Genomic DNA, 15,338 nt, shown 5'->3' with positions numbered 1-15,338 from the left:
AAGAAAACATAACATTGTGAAACAGATCTAACAATACATGAGAGCTTGTTGTATGAAAGAAGTGACACCAAGAACAAATGGACAAAGGATGGAACCTGTAGTAAATGGTGTTGGGGAAGACAAAAATAAAGGCACCTTATTATGTGTGTGGGTCTTCAGTTACCTTTGGTTGACTAAAGGCCTAAATGTGAAACTTATGACTGTAGAAACTAATAAAAGGGACATACGGACCTGGTTGAGCAGGCGGCACCATCATGGGAGGTGACATCCACTGCAACAGGGACCGAAAGTTTTGGCGCAAGGAGCCCAAGAGCGAGGACATCTACCAAGGCTGTTGGTAAATCTGTACAGATCTCTGGCTGGACAAACCAGCTCTACCTTCAACCAGTTTTGCTGAAGAGGTTGTTCACGAGTTGCACCAACTGGTGGCTTCTGTTCCTTTCCTAGATGCTCAAGAAGATGAAGCTTGCTTCCAGGAAGACAAAACAACTGTGCTTGTAGGAACTGTAATGGATGATGTGCGTGTCCCAGAGGTCTCCAAAGTTAAGGTGTGCGCATGAGCCACATCAAGGCCAGGAACAAGATTGCCACCTTCAACCAGTAGGCCCGGGACTCCCACAAGGGCTCTGGCACCATCCTGTTCTCTGATCCTCGAAAGGGCCCAGAGGTATCCAGGCATTTCAGCAAGGCCCTGTGAACCCTACACAACTCCCCCAATCCCTATGAGTGCTCTAAGGACCAGAAGTCCAAGTGCACCAGAGGCCAACTGGCCCACCATGGCTACCAAAACTAACCTCAGATCCTGCCTTGTTATTAAAAAGATTTTGGATGCTGGAAAAAAATAAAATGACAAAAGGAATATAAATAGCTCTATTTGCCAAATCTACTGCGAGAATGAAGACCATTCTAAGCAGACTGTCGACATTCCAGAAAATGTCAACATCACCCTGAAGGGATGCACTGTTATTGTGAAGGGCCCCAGAGGAGCCCTGCAAAGGAGCTTCAGTCACATCGATGTAGAACTCAGTCTCCTTGGAAAGAAAAAGAAGAGGCTCCTACCTGACAAATGGTGGGAAAAAGAAAAGAACTGGCTACTGTTCGCACTATCTGTAGTCGTGAACAGAACATGATCAAGGGCGCGTTATACTGGGCTTCCCTTACCAGATGAGGTCTGGGAATGCTCACTTCTCCATCAACATTGTTGTTCAGGAAAATGGTTCTCCTGTTGAAATACAACCACAGGGGGCGCCTGGGTGGCTCAGATGGTTAAGCGTCTGCCTTCGGCTCAGGTCATGATCCTGGAGTCCTGGGATCGAGTCCCGCATCGGGCTCCCTGCTCGGCGGGGAGTCTGCTTCTCCTCCCTCTGACCCTCCTCCCTCTCCTGCTTTCTGTCTCTCGTTCTCTCTCTCTCAAATAAATAAATAAAATCTTTAAAAAAAAAAAAAGAAAGAAAGAAATACAACCACAGGGCTCAGATGAGGCCAGGTGTTGCTTGTTCAGTATCTCAAGCCCAGAAAGATGAGTTAATTCTTGAAGGAAATGACATTGAATTTATATAAAACTCAGCTGCTTTGATTCAGCCAGTCACAGCAGTTAAAAACAAGGATATCAGAAAAGTTTGGGATGGTATCTATATTTCTGAAAAAGGAACAGTTTGCCAGACTGATGAATAAGATCTAAGTCATCTAGCTACAGAAACAGCAAGATGCCAGATGATTTTTCAGACTTATTTGTGACATCTTAACGATACAATAAAAGCTGTATTGATTTTTGGTGGAAAAAGGAATGTGAACATGCTTTTAATCTCAGGGAAGGAAAGGGTTTATTAAAGGAGATTCCAGATGGGGAAGAGGAGGTTGAAGTGGGCCCTGGAGAGTGGGGTGGGGCACATTTGCCTTGCAAGTAGAGACCTCGGTATTGTCTTGAGGGCAGGGAAAGGCTAGACCATGCTTCTGGTTCAGAAGGTTCAGAGGAGTCTGGGGAATTGAAGCATTCAGAGGCATCCACCCAGATGTCCCTAACTCATTGGCCAGGATCCCAGGCCTTTACCTTGGCCTAACAGACTTGCCCTGGTTGGGCAGTCAACGGTCTTTGAAGTTTAGCCGCTCAGACTACTTCAGGCTTGTCCTGAATTCTTTCTCCCTTCCCTCTTTGAGGGATGCAAGTTTCCTTGGATGCAATTAAAGGGGCCCTGTGGCTTCCATTCCTGACTTTCCATTATCTGCTTCTTGACCTCAGCTGTTCATTATCTTTCTGTAGGGGCATCCATAGTGCTTACTATGGCCATCTAATACTGTGATCTTTACAGCCACTGTTACTCAGCCCCCACCTGACCCCCAAGTCTCCAATGCCTGATGCATTCACTGCCTACTACCACACTCCACCCACAGTTGCGCCATCCAACTCAGCACTGCTACAGTGTGGGGTTTAAGATTTATTTATTTGAGAGAAAGGGAGAGACAGAGTGCAGCGGGGAGGGGCAGAGGGAGAGGGAGAGTCCTAAGGAGACTCCTCGCTGAGCGCAAGGCCTGACACAGAGCTCGATCCCAGGACCCTGAGATCAGGACCTGAGCTGAAACCAAGTTTCAGCTGACTGACTGCGCCACCCAGGCCCCCCAACAGCCACAAGTTTTAACATTTGGAAGCCACCTTGCACTAGGGCCTGCCTGCACTTCACCCGCCACCAGTGACGGGGTCCTCCTTGCCAGCTGAGAGGAGCTAGCACAGCTCCCAAGTCCCCATCTAATCACCTGCTTTCTTGGACCACTCCCAGCACCAGCTGCAGCAGGTAAGGTTCTTGGCAAGTAAACAATGAAATGGGGTTTGGATGGGGGCGGGGGCAAGAGGTGGATCAGGGATCAATGCCTGTGAGGAACTGGGCAAGGGAAGTCACCTGTGACGCCAGCCTGACAAAGCCTCGGCCGGTCCCCTGGGAGGCCTGGAGCAAGGCTGGCTGGGCAGAACTGTCCCCCATCTGGCTGAAGTGGTAGAGTCTTTACACCACCCTTCCCCCCGTCACTCTGCCCCCGGGGAGGACATGACCTTGGGAAGGGCTGCTCTTTGTGGCTGGGCAGCAAGTCCTTCCATGAAGGGGGTGCTGGGAGCCTTCCCCATGTCAACCACAACCCGGGAATGCACTTTACACTTGAAAGCAGACTGTACTGATCATGATAAGTTAACATTTATTTACAGTGCCAGCTGAGGCTCAGTGTTGTATATCCTCAAAGGCAGGGACCGTTATCATCCCCATGCTTGTGGGCACAGATGAAGAAACTGAGGCACAGAGTGCTTGAATCACTTCGGTCAAGATTGCATAACATGGGACAGAATTGAGATTCATTCCGTCTGGAGATGAAAAAAATAAGTCTAATAAAATTTTTTTAACTTTTTTTAAAAGATTTTATTTATTTATTTGTCAGAGAGAGAGAGAGAGCACAAGTAGGGGGAGCGGCAGACAGAGGGAGAGGGAGAAGCAGACTCCCCACTGAGCAAGGAGCCCGATGCGGGGCTTGATCCCAGGACCGAAGGCAGACGCTTAACCGACTGAGCCACCTAGGCGTCCCAGTTTAATAAAATTCTTTTGGAATTTAAAATTATCAGGAATAGGTAATACAGAGATCTCCTGAACACCCTTCACCCAGGGTCCCCTGATGTGAACATTTCGCACAAACGTGCTATGCTTGTCACAACTGAGAAATTAACACGGGTATATTACCATTAACTAAACCAAAGGCTTTATGTGCTTTCCACTAATATCCTTTTACTGTTCCGAGATCAAACCAAGATACTACCTTGCATTTAGCGTCCCACAGATTTGGACTCTCCGGCGTAAACTTTTGACCTGTCCCCTCACCAGCTGCCTGCTGTTCCCACAAAGTCTCTGTAGCTATCAACCCCTCAGGGGCCGCTCACTGCCCCAGGTGTGTGTGGGCAGCCCCAGAATGTGGCCTGCTGACTGGCTCACTGTTTTCTCTGCGTCTCCTCTCTGCTGGCCTGTGGAGGAAACTCCCACCTCGGCTCAGTCATGTGCTTGTTTTCATTTCACCCCTCAGATGTTTCCTGGTGCTCTCCTGTGTGTCTGGAGGCGGGTGCCCTCTCGGGGCTCGCAGCTCCCGCTCGCTCCCCACCTTCTCTCTGATCTGCCAGCCGCCCAGGCTCCCGGGCCCTGCAGGTTTGGTGTGAAGAAAAGAGCGAAGCAGGGGATCCCTGTTCTTGCCCCCACACAACGCAGCCACCTCACAGACCACATAGCTCCCTGTCGTGTGTCTGCCCAGGGTCCTTGGCCCCACGGGTAGCTGCCCACGGAAGGCACATGACCGCTCTGCTCTGGAATGACAGAGAGACTGAGCTTTGCGGGCTGGGAATCGGACAAGATCCGGATTACTGCCCTCCACTCCCACCTTTGCCACTCACCACTTACTTGGGAGACTTTTGCATGATTCCACGTCCAGTTTTCTCACGGAACCAACGAGAACAGCATCTTGCTTAGGGGTTAAAGAAGCCACACCAAGACCCAACGATTTGGGGCTCTGCTGTTTCTCGGCTGTGTGGGCAGGGTCGCGTGTGACTCCCAATCCTCAGCCCCCTCATCTGTACCGCGGGGAGAATAACACCTACTTTTTAGGGCTCTTGTGAAGATGAAGGAAATCAATAAAGACAAAGCATCCAGACCCGGGCCCAGCATGGACACGCTCTCAACTGATATTAGTTATCGGGTAATTTACATGGATGTTTAGAGAGAATCAAATGAGATCCTTATTGGAAAGGTGCATTGTAAATAGCAGAGTGTGCTATAACGTGGTTACTGTTTTTTAAAAACCACTTTATTATATCAGGGGACACAAGTAATCTGTTGGACACTATTGTCTGGGGCGATTCCCATGGTCAGTACAGCTGGAAAAGGGATGAGTTCATGAAGTCTATAGCCCTTTATGGAGCTCCTATTGTGTGTTACCTAGAATTTGGGCCATGTTTACTTACAGTTTTTCATTTAATCATCACCAAACTGGGATGGCTATTTTTTTTTCCTTTCCTTTTTTTTTTAGACAGAGAAGGGGGAAGGGGAGGGGAGGGGCAGAGGAAGAATCTTAAGCAGGCTTCACACCCAGGGGGGCTCGATCCCACGACCCTGAAACCATGATCTGAGCGGAAATCAAGAGTCAGAGGCTTAACCAACTGAGCCACCCAGGCGCCCCTGGGATAGCTATTTTTATCCACATTTAATGGCTGTCTAAACTAAGCTTCAAATATGTCCCATCCCTCAAGAAGCAGGAATCAGCCTATTTATTTGAAAGCCTCCCATGTTCTGACACTTCTAGGTGCTGGGCCCCTGCTTTAAATGACCCTGCATCCCAGCAGCAGATTCAGTGAAAGTGGGGGCCTGCGTTTGCCCATCTGCTATCAGATCCTCCCCGACCTCCCCTCGCTCCCTGGTGCGTCCCAGAGGGGCGGCCCTGGAGAAGCGACTTTCCCCATCCAGTGCCTGCAGCGAAGCACCCCGCAGAAGCCGGCTGGGAGGATTACTGTTACTGCTGCTGATGCTGTTGTTGTCAGCTGCGCCTGGGAGCAGCCTGGCTCGCAGCTGGGGCCCAGGCAGAGTTCCAGCTGCGGGGATGGGGTCGCCCACAGCGGGGGCTCCCCGCGGGCTGCATGTGTTTGGAAGCCTCCTCTCAGAATGCTCACGCTGTGGCTTCCCTGTGCGCGAGTAATGCCCTAATTGCAGCCTTCCCAGCTGTCGGCCATGGAGACAGCCCAGAAAATGAGGTTGGCTCAGTAAATATTGAACCGAATTATGCAAACGAGCTCCACAAGAGACTCAGCTGCAGAGACGGGGTCTGATTGGTGGGCCCAGCTTGCAGGAGACCCCTCCCCTTCCCCACGACCGCTCTATCAGCCAAAGCAGCCCCCTGGGGCCCGTCACATGCTCCTGAGGTCCATCAGGAAGGAGGGTTGAACGGCTTTGCAGAGGTTAGTGGGGAGTACTGTAATGGGACGGCGGGGGGCGGGGGATGGTATTGAGTTCCTGCCACATCCTCACCTCTCTCCAAAAGAGGCTGCTTTGCCAGTAAGTCTTTGAGGGCATACGGGGCAGGGGGGGTAAGGTGCGGATGCCTCACTGCTCAGCGTGCCCAGCTGCAGATGAGAAGTGGGATGATGGGACCCCCTCTCCAGAGTAAAGCATTTCAGTGGCTCTTCCGACTGGCTGGTCAAGGTCCTAAAACCCCCATGGTGGCTGAATTCACTGTGGAGGAAGTAAAGACTCTAGAAACATGGGTGAGGGAGCCGTGTGGGGCAAGTAGAACTCTAAAGCTCTTTTGTAGCCATGGAAAGGCATCCCTGTGGCTTAGCAGGGATGAAAATGTGCCTGGCACGTCTGGTGAGAATGGATGTAGGGGGAAAGTCGAGTTTGTGTACATGATGCTCTCTGGCTGAAGGAGCGGGGCAGGTCACAGCAAGAGCCTCTGGGGAGGAGGGACGGACAGACCCCACTCCTTCCCTGGAGGACACGGGATGCCGGCTGGTTGTGTTGCACAGGGAACACAAGGAGCAGTCCCCTTGAGACTAGATGCCCGAGGGAAGCATGGAGTGGGAGAAGCAATCTTCTTCCAGTTCCTTCGTAGGCAATGGTGGGGTTTGAAGTGACGACTGACAGCTGGGGTAGTGCCTCTTTGGAAACCCCAGCAGGAGCTGCTCAGTGTGGCCTGTAAGATGATCCCCTGGGGATGGGTCTGGGTGCTCCCAGGGGATCCCCGCCACAGGAACAATGCACGGCCAAAGGCACTGTGGGCATCACCCACCCCTGCAGGAGCTGGAGCAGAAGAATGAGGGAGACGTGTCTGTGAGTTACGTGAGTCAGCCCAGGGACGTCTGTCCAGAAGAAGCAGGAGACTCGCCGTGGGTGGAAAGGGCTCAGCTCCTCTGTCAGCAAGCAAGGGCATTATATTCGTTTCCCGTTTCTGCTGCAACAGATCACCGGAAAATGAGCAGTTTCAAATAACACAGATTTGTTACTGTACAGATCTGGAGGTCAGAGTGTCTCATGGGGCTAAAATCAAGGTGTCAGCTGAGCTGTGTTCCTTTCCAGGGAGCGCAGGGGAGAACCATTTTTTCCTTGCTTTTTCCATCTCCTAAAGCCAACCCACATCCCTTGGCTTGCGGCCACATTCTTCAGGCCTCTGATTCTGTTGTTGCATGCCCTTCAGCTCCGACACTCCTGTCTGCCACCTATCAAGACCCTCCTATCAATGTAATCAAGATTACATTGGGCCTACCTGGATTATCCCCTTATGTTCAGGTCAGCTGATGAGCAGTCTTAATTTCATCCTCAACCTTGATTCCCCCTTGCCATGTAATCTGACATAGTCATAGGTTCTGGGGATCAGGATGCGGACCTCTGTGGGGGACGGTTATTCTGTCTGTCATAGGCATCGACTGAAGAAACTGAGTTATTAGTGTTCAGGGTAACCCCAAGACTACCCGCAGGTTGGCAAGGCCTGGGGAAACTAGGTTATGCTTAGGAATATTTTTACCTGCATGAGACTAGCCTGATGAACAGGGCGTATTCAACAAAGCAAGCAAGGCTGGCGACCTGGTCTATATGTGAGATTAGAAATTATGGGCACCGTGTTGTCATTTTTCTAAGTACAACCTCTTGTTCACGATAAACTTTAGAGAATTTCCCTCCCATGGCTTTAGGAAGAAACTTAAATGTTTGTGTTGCAGACAGATGAAGCTGAGGCAGCTTTTTGTTTGTTTCCTTGTTTTGGGTTGTTTTAGTGTGATCTTTCACCTCAATAATCAAACCCTTTCTGATTTTACAACTGAATGTTCCTACTCCCAAATTCATGAGAGATCATCTTTATCTGGAATTATCCTAGCAGTGGGAAGGGTAGACTGGTAAATCTAGGGAAATCAGAGGGATCCAGAAGGAAAACTTGCAACTGGGGAGAGAAACAGATGAGTTCTTCCAACAACAAAAATTCTGTTCTCGCTGCCCATCAGCTGGGGGGGTACCCGGAGGCACCTAGGAAGTTCTGTTTCTTTTCCATCTTGCCTAAAATAGTCTTAGATGTGGAGGTCTGGTTTGATCCCCCTCATGGACCTGCTAGGCCACGAGCTAATTTTGTTCTCCATTTTACCCCCTGGTATGGATCTGGTTCCTCTTTACTTCTCCAGGCTTATCGCTCTCCGCACCCCCTCCAGCCAGCTGTGAGGTCCAAGCACATGGGAAGAAGAGCCATCATTCAGAGGCCATACCAGCACTCTCCTACCTGCTGGCCTTGGCAGCCCCTCCCTGTTAGTTCAGCTTGTCACCTTGGAGCCCCAGCTCAAAGTGTCAGCCATTCTGTGCAAAACACGGCTCGGTGCCCAAAGATCGGTGGGCCTCTGTCTGCCGGGAGCAAGGAAGGAGAACTGGAACTAATGAATCAGTTTTTTAAAAATCATCTTAGAAAGCCTCCACTGCTCACATCCAACCAAGCCCTGCAATGAGTATGCTATGTACATGGTCCCATTTTCTCTCCTGGGACTTTAGGAGACGAAGCTCATTGTCTCCACTTTTTGGCTGGCCAAAGTTTAGAGAAATAGGGAACATGTCCTGAATTATAGAGCTGGTAAGTGCCAAAGCCAGCCCTCTGCTAATCCCCAAACCCACGACCTTAACCTCTGTATAGTACTGCCTGTGCGCCGGAGGCAGAAGCAAAGGGCACGGGCGGTCCATACAGGTGGCCCGGGACCGTAGACCAAGCATGTGAACTGGCCTGAGAAAACTCTGGTGTCAGTCCTAGTGGGGCCACTTGCCTGCTGTGTAGTCCTGGGTGGGTCGCTTGGTCTCTCTGAGCCTCAGATTCCTCATGCCTGTCTCATTGTTGTGAGGATCAGGTGGATGGAGCCCAAGAAAGCCTAGGGGATCTTTCTCAACTGAGCATCAGGGGATTATCAAGGGGTATTGGGAAAGGTTTGTTGGCAGAAGTAGCAAAACAGACACAGAAACAGACAGCCTCTGTCCTGAGGCCCTCAGGGCAGACACCAGGCAGATAGAGAGAAGGCACAAGGGGCCCAGCTGCACAAGCACCAGCTTTCTCTAGAAGCTCCAGATGCTGCAAGAACGTAGGTGGGATAGTCCCTGGCTTGGTCACATCCCACTGCTCAGGGAATCAGCTCTGCTCTGCAGTAGGAAAAAATGAAAATGAAAAGCCTCTGGGGAGAAAAATCCAGGCTTGCTGAAGTGATAAATCAGTGGAAGAGATGAGTACTCACTCTAGACAAGGATTTATGATTGGCTTCCTTTCACTGAGCCACATAGTGAGCTCATTCAGTGAGTAGAAAACCCAGCCAAGTGGGCCTGGGGTCTGACAGATTGGGGAGCCCCATCCACATTGGGCTTGAATCTGTCGCCATCAGATTCAAGTACCTGAATCTTGGAGTCTCAGCTTCCTTGTTTGCAACACAGAGTGATAACTGTTCTACTACCTACTTTACTCTGGTAGGATGAGTAAATGGAATAAAGAAAATCAAAATTCTTTATAATTTAGAAAGTACCCACTAGTAACACTTCCGTGGGGTGGAGAGCTGGGCAGCTTGGAGACGGGAGGGGGAAGGAACCTTTTCACTGTGTACCCTTTATACGTTTGGGGAGTTTGAACCATGGGAAGGTATTATTTATTGAAAAGCTAAACTTAGAGGGGCGCCTGGGTGGCTCAGTTTTTGGGCATCTGCCTTCGGCTCAGGTCATGTTCCCAGGGTCCTGGGATCGAGCCCCGCGTCGGGCTCCTTGCTCTGTGGGGAGCCTGCTTCTCCCTCTTCCACTCCCCCTGCTTGTGTTCCCTCTCTTGCTGTGTCTCTCGCTGTCAAATAAATAAATAAAATCTTTAAAAAAAAGAAAAGCTAAACTTAGAAACAAAACAAAGTTTGCAAGAAAGTCAGAACCGATTCATGCAAATATTAGTGTCCACGGCAGGAGAGCATCCACACCATCATTATTTAAAAGGCTTATTTCCCATAATCTTCCTAGTTTATGCTTACCAGGTACTGAGGAACCTGTGTTCTCAGTCTCCACGATTCCTGGTCTCCCACTGCACCTCACTGCCTTCCCAGTGGACTGCGATTTCTTCCGCATCTGCAAGGATCAGACTCCTTGGGGAAAGTGGGTGGAGAAATTTCACCTTCACGTAACTGGCCACAGAATACGCAGTAGCCACTTAAGAGGAGCCGAGATCCTTTCAGGTGACCTTGGAGGGATTTCCAGGCGTGCTGCTGACCGAGAAAAGCCAGATGTGAGGAGACGGGTGACCTCATTTTATAAAACAAAGACCAATAGCAGGCAGCTACAAACAACAAAGTACTCGTTTGTACGGGTCCGGGTCCAGAAGAAAGGAAGGACAGGCACCAGATTGTGAACGAGGACTGCCTGCAGGCTGCAGGCAGGGCAGGGGGGATGGGAGGGCAAGGTGTAGATGATTTATTTTATTTTTTTAAATATTTTATTTATTTGACAGAGAGAGAGCACATAAGCAGGGGCAGAGGGAGAGGGAGAAGCAGGCCCCCTGCTGATCAAAGAGCCCGACGCGGGACTTGATCCCAAGACCCTGGGATCATGACCTGAGCCGAAGGCAGACGCTTAACCGACTGAGCCAGCCACCCAGGTGTCCCCCAAGTCTTTAAGTTTTAATACAGCATCTTTCCTCTGTTCCTTGTTTCCTTTAGAAATTATAGCAAGTCAAAACCACAATAAGATATCACCTCACACATGTTAGAATTGCTATTATCAAAAAGACAAGAGATAACAAGCGTTGTCAAGGATGCGGAGAAAGGGGAGCCCTCCTACACTGTTGGTGGGAATGCAAGCTGGTGCAGCCACTGTGGAAACAGTATGGAGGTTCCTCAAGAATTAAAAACAGAACCACCATATGATCCAGGAATTCCACTGTTGAGTGTATAATCAAAGGAAATGAAAACAGGCTATCAAAAACTTATCTGAACTCTCATGTTTATTGTGGCATTATTTATAATAGCCAAGATATAGAAATAACCTAAGTGTCTATTAATGGATGAATGGATAAAGAAGACGTGCTACACATACATACATACACACACATTCACACCCCAGAATATTATTCAGCCATGAGAAAGAAGGATATCCTGCCCTTTCTTACAACATGAATGGATCTTGAGGGCATTATGTAGGTCAGGGATAAGTCAGACATAGAAAGACAAATACAATATGATAGTACCTTTTCAAAGACAGGAAGAATAAGAGCCTCTTTGTATGCTGATGGGAATGATCATGTAGAGCAGAGAGGGAAGCGTTGCTAGAGTAACGTTCTTATAGTGCATGAAGGGAGAGACTGCACATCAATCACTCCTTACCCTTGATCCTCAGCGTGGTATGGTTGGATTGTTTTGATTTATTCAGTGTCATGGAGCCATGTGGCTCTTTTGTGTTTATCTCCACCCTGATGGGAAGGATTCTGGGAACTTGAAAGACAGTTTGGAGAGATGAAAGACCATGCAAATTTTCCGTAGTACTTGCTTGAGCACCTGGACACACAATCTTTAGCTCTTTAGGCACCTCTCTCCTGGGTTTCCAAGCTCTCAGTTAACAATTAGTGGGATCCTGTCTAGCTCCCAGGAAGCAACATCACTGGGACCCCAACTTTCATGTCCTACTCCTAATTACTGGTGTTCTCTTTCCGCTGTCATCAAGGCTGAGGATGATATAACCAGGAAAAGGAATAAGATGCCAAGAAGGTAGGAGGAGAAACTTGAGGGAAAGGTGTGGATCCCCAGAGAAGTGAGCTTCATGAAGAGTGGGATGATTAACATGAGACTCACAGAGACATCGAGTGAGATAAGGACCGAAACACACCCACTGGGTTTGGCAAAAGGAGGCTATTGACCTTTGTCAGAGCGGTTGCTGTGGAGAGGTCGGAAGAAACCAGATTGCTGTGGGTTGAGGATGTATGGAGGCAAGGAAATGGAGACCAAGTGTGAGAGAGATATGCTCAATTTATGTGCTGTGAAGTGTAAGGCAAGAGATGTGATGATCCCCTAAGGGCAAGCTGGGGTGAAGGGAAAGTTATTTCAGGCTGGCAGATATTTGGAGGACTTGGGACGGGGGACCCATAGGAGAAAGGATTGGAGGTCAAAGACAGAAAGGGAGGGAGGTCCATGGGGCAGGGTTTCGAAGGAGATGGAAGGGATTCCAAGCTCAGGTAAAGGGGAAGAAGGAAGATAAGTGAAAATACAGAGATGAGTCGAGAAGGAGAAGTTGGGTGTTCAGTGGGTATCCAATTGGTGCAGAAGGAGAGAGAGTTCTATCGGAGGAGGGACTTTGGGAAACGCAAGATGAGGTGAGACATTTTTGAAAGGCTGGATCAGCAAAGAGGCAAGAGCTGGGTGAAAGGATTCTGGAGTGACATCACGGGCACACGGATGCCACCAGCATGAGTTTAGAGCCTGGTGATAGTCCCTGCTCCCTCAGAGAGGAGGCAAGTAAATGTGACCGAAGGAGAAGGGGCAGTAACATGGCAACCCCAGATCAGGATGAGTCAACACCGTAAGTAAGGATTCTGTGAGGTATTACGGATGCCTTCCTAGCCCCGCAGTGATAACCTCTAAGAATCAGGCTTACCATCCTTGCTCTCCCTGGCCTGTCGCCATGTGGTGGGATGACAGAAACTCAATTTTCTCTTTCTGTCAAAGAAAAAAAATGGAGAATCAGAGAGAAACTATTTAGAATAGTTCCAGACAGCTCAGTCAGAAAGGAATTCAGTGAATGTGGGGCTCTCTGTAGTAAAAACAGGACAAAGAAGCTTCTTTGAGCACAACAATGCCAGGGCCATGGTGTTACTAGGAAAAGGGTTGATTTTTTTCTCAGAGGAAAAAATATGTATTCATTCTCTGAGACGAGACTGTTCCCTTTGGAAGAAGGCGAATGGTTTCAGTGGTGAGGGGCTTTGCCCTCAGGTAGTTCCGAAGGAATGGGTGAACTCCTCCTCTGTCGCAGAGATCAAACTGCAGTTAGAGTGCCCGGAGCCTCCACACCCCCTCCTCATCTCAGTCCACAGGACTGATTCAGAGAACAGGTAGGGCAGCATTTCCCATAACAACTGGTGAAACAGGGTTCCAGAATTGGCAAGATGCAAAAACTGAGTCAGAGCTCTCCCACGTGAGGACGATGGAATTACCCAAGTTAGGGAGGTGGAGACACTGGGTTGAGGGAGTGGCTTAAGGAGAGTGTGTGGGAGGAATTGGACAATGAGAGACTGAGGACTCAGAGAAAGATGGGGGATGCGGATGTGTTGATGTGGACGGCAGGAAGGCTTTCTAAGCCGAGCAGTCACACAGAGCCTCCTACTTAGTGGGGCCCTGTGCTTGGCTTACTCCTCTGACGTCACCTTAAAATGCTTCATATTTTGTTTTGTTTTTTGCTTTTTCGGTTTTTTAAAGATTTATTTATTTGAGAGAGAGAGAGAGAGAATGCAAGTGGGGGAAGGGGCCAAGGGAGAGAGAGAATCCTGAAGAGGACTCCCCGCTGAGCCTAGAGCCTGGCGCGGGCTCCATCCCAGGACCCTGAGATCATGACCCGATCCAAAATCAAGAGTCAGCCACTTTACCAACTGAGCCAGACACCCCAAAATGTCTCATATTTTTTGAACAAGGGGCTTCCCATTTTCATTTTGCCCTGGGACCTGCAGACGATGTGGCTGATCTTGTGAGAAGACGTCTAAGAACCCAAACAAGTTGATTGACGTCCTCACTACTACTTTGGGTTGATGTTTGATGTGTTGGTATTAATGCCATGTGTGCACCCCCAGGCAGAAAACACCACAAGACAGCCAACATCACCAAGACAAGAGCTCCTCAGCCTGACTTGCTTGATATTCCTCCTCAGAATAATAGGGGATGATACTTCATCCACACCATCTACCACCATCATGACAGAATGGAACAGCCCAGCTATACCCTGGCAACCAAGGTAGCGCCCTCATCCTAATCTCCATGGGATGGCATTGTGTGGTTGCCATTACCAGTGATCTATGTAGTTCATGGTTCCTTTGAGGTAATTCCTTCAGTTTCTCTTATTGCTCTCTGTCCTTCATTCAATAACCATCTATTGTTAGTTATCATGTGACAGATGGAGTGTTCCATCTCCAACCCACCCACCAAGGGCTTACTATGCCCTAACTACCCTCCAAAATAAAGGAGCCCAACAGAGAAAGGCCTGGAATGAGCAGGAAGGAAGGAGTGGCCCTCCAGAGTGTTTCACACTCCTCTCCCCACCCACTTCTCAAGGCAAATTCAAAGTCAAAATCCCCTCCTTTCATGTGGCAAGCTCACAGTTTGAAAAGTAGCAATTTATCTTACAGTATGAATTTAAAACCTTATCGTGAATTTCCACACTGGAATTTAGAGAGAACTATGCCCTCTCCTCGGTACTGGTACAGGAGGGTGGTATAAGAGCAATCAAGCTAATCACGTGACATAGAGACAGAAGGAATCCTTATATGAACACCCATTTCCAGGACATTCTCAATGTAAACAAGTAGAATGGAAACAAATTTCCACCTTCACACGGCACTTCCCCAACTTCTTCTCTCCTCTACCACCTGCAACTGTTCTGTGTACATTCTCCTAGCCCTCCCTCTTTACATGGAAAATCGTTATGTACATACATACATACATAAGATATATATATCTTACATCTAATTTTTATAATGTATAACATGAAATTTTCTATCTTAACCACGTTTAAGTGCACAATTCGGTGGACCAGCACCACCATCCACTCTTCCCATCCTGCAAATTGAAACTTTATAGCCGTTAAACAGTACCTCCCCGTTCCTCCCTCCCCCAGCCCCTCGGGAGCACTGCTCAGCTCTCTGTCCCTATGATTTCGACAATCCAAGTACCTCATATGTCTCCATTCATTTGAGCTACTATAATGGAACACCATAGACTGGGAAGCTTATAAGCAACAGAAATGTATTCCTCATCGTTCTCGAGGTTGGTAGTCTAAGATCAAGACACTGGCAGACTAGGTATCTAGAGAGGGCCTGCTTCCTGGTTCGTAGATGGCTCTCTTTTCCCTGTGCCCTCACACCGTGGAAGGGTCAAGGCAACTCTCTGAGGTCTCTTTTGTAAGGATGCTAATCCCATTCATGAGGACTCCACCCACCCTCATGACCTAATCACCTCCCAAAGGCCCCACCTTCAAACACCATTCACACTGGGGATTAGGTTTCAATATATGAATTTAGGAGAGATACAAACATTGGCCTATAGCATCATATAAGTGGAATCCTATAGTATTTGTCTTTTTGTGACTGGCTTATTT

The 15,338-nt window shown here is 48.8% G+C and overlaps 1 pseudogene; it reads left to right on the top strand.

The window, feature by feature from the left end:
- The first annotated feature begins 254 nt into the window (after window positions 1-254).
- LOC118018140 lies at window positions 255-1,674 on the top strand (annotated as a pseudogene).
- The last annotated feature ends 13,664 nt before the right edge of the window (window positions 1,675-15,338 follow it).

Source organism: Mirounga leonina, unplaced genomic scaffold, assembly GCF_011800145.1.
Source record: "Mirounga leonina isolate KUSES-001 unplaced genomic scaffold, KU_Mleo_1.0 Mir_170, whole genome shotgun sequence".
NCBI lineage: Eukaryota > Metazoa > Chordata > Mammalia > Carnivora > Phocidae > Mirounga > Mirounga leonina.
This window is presented reverse-complemented; position numbering and strand designations above follow the sequence as displayed.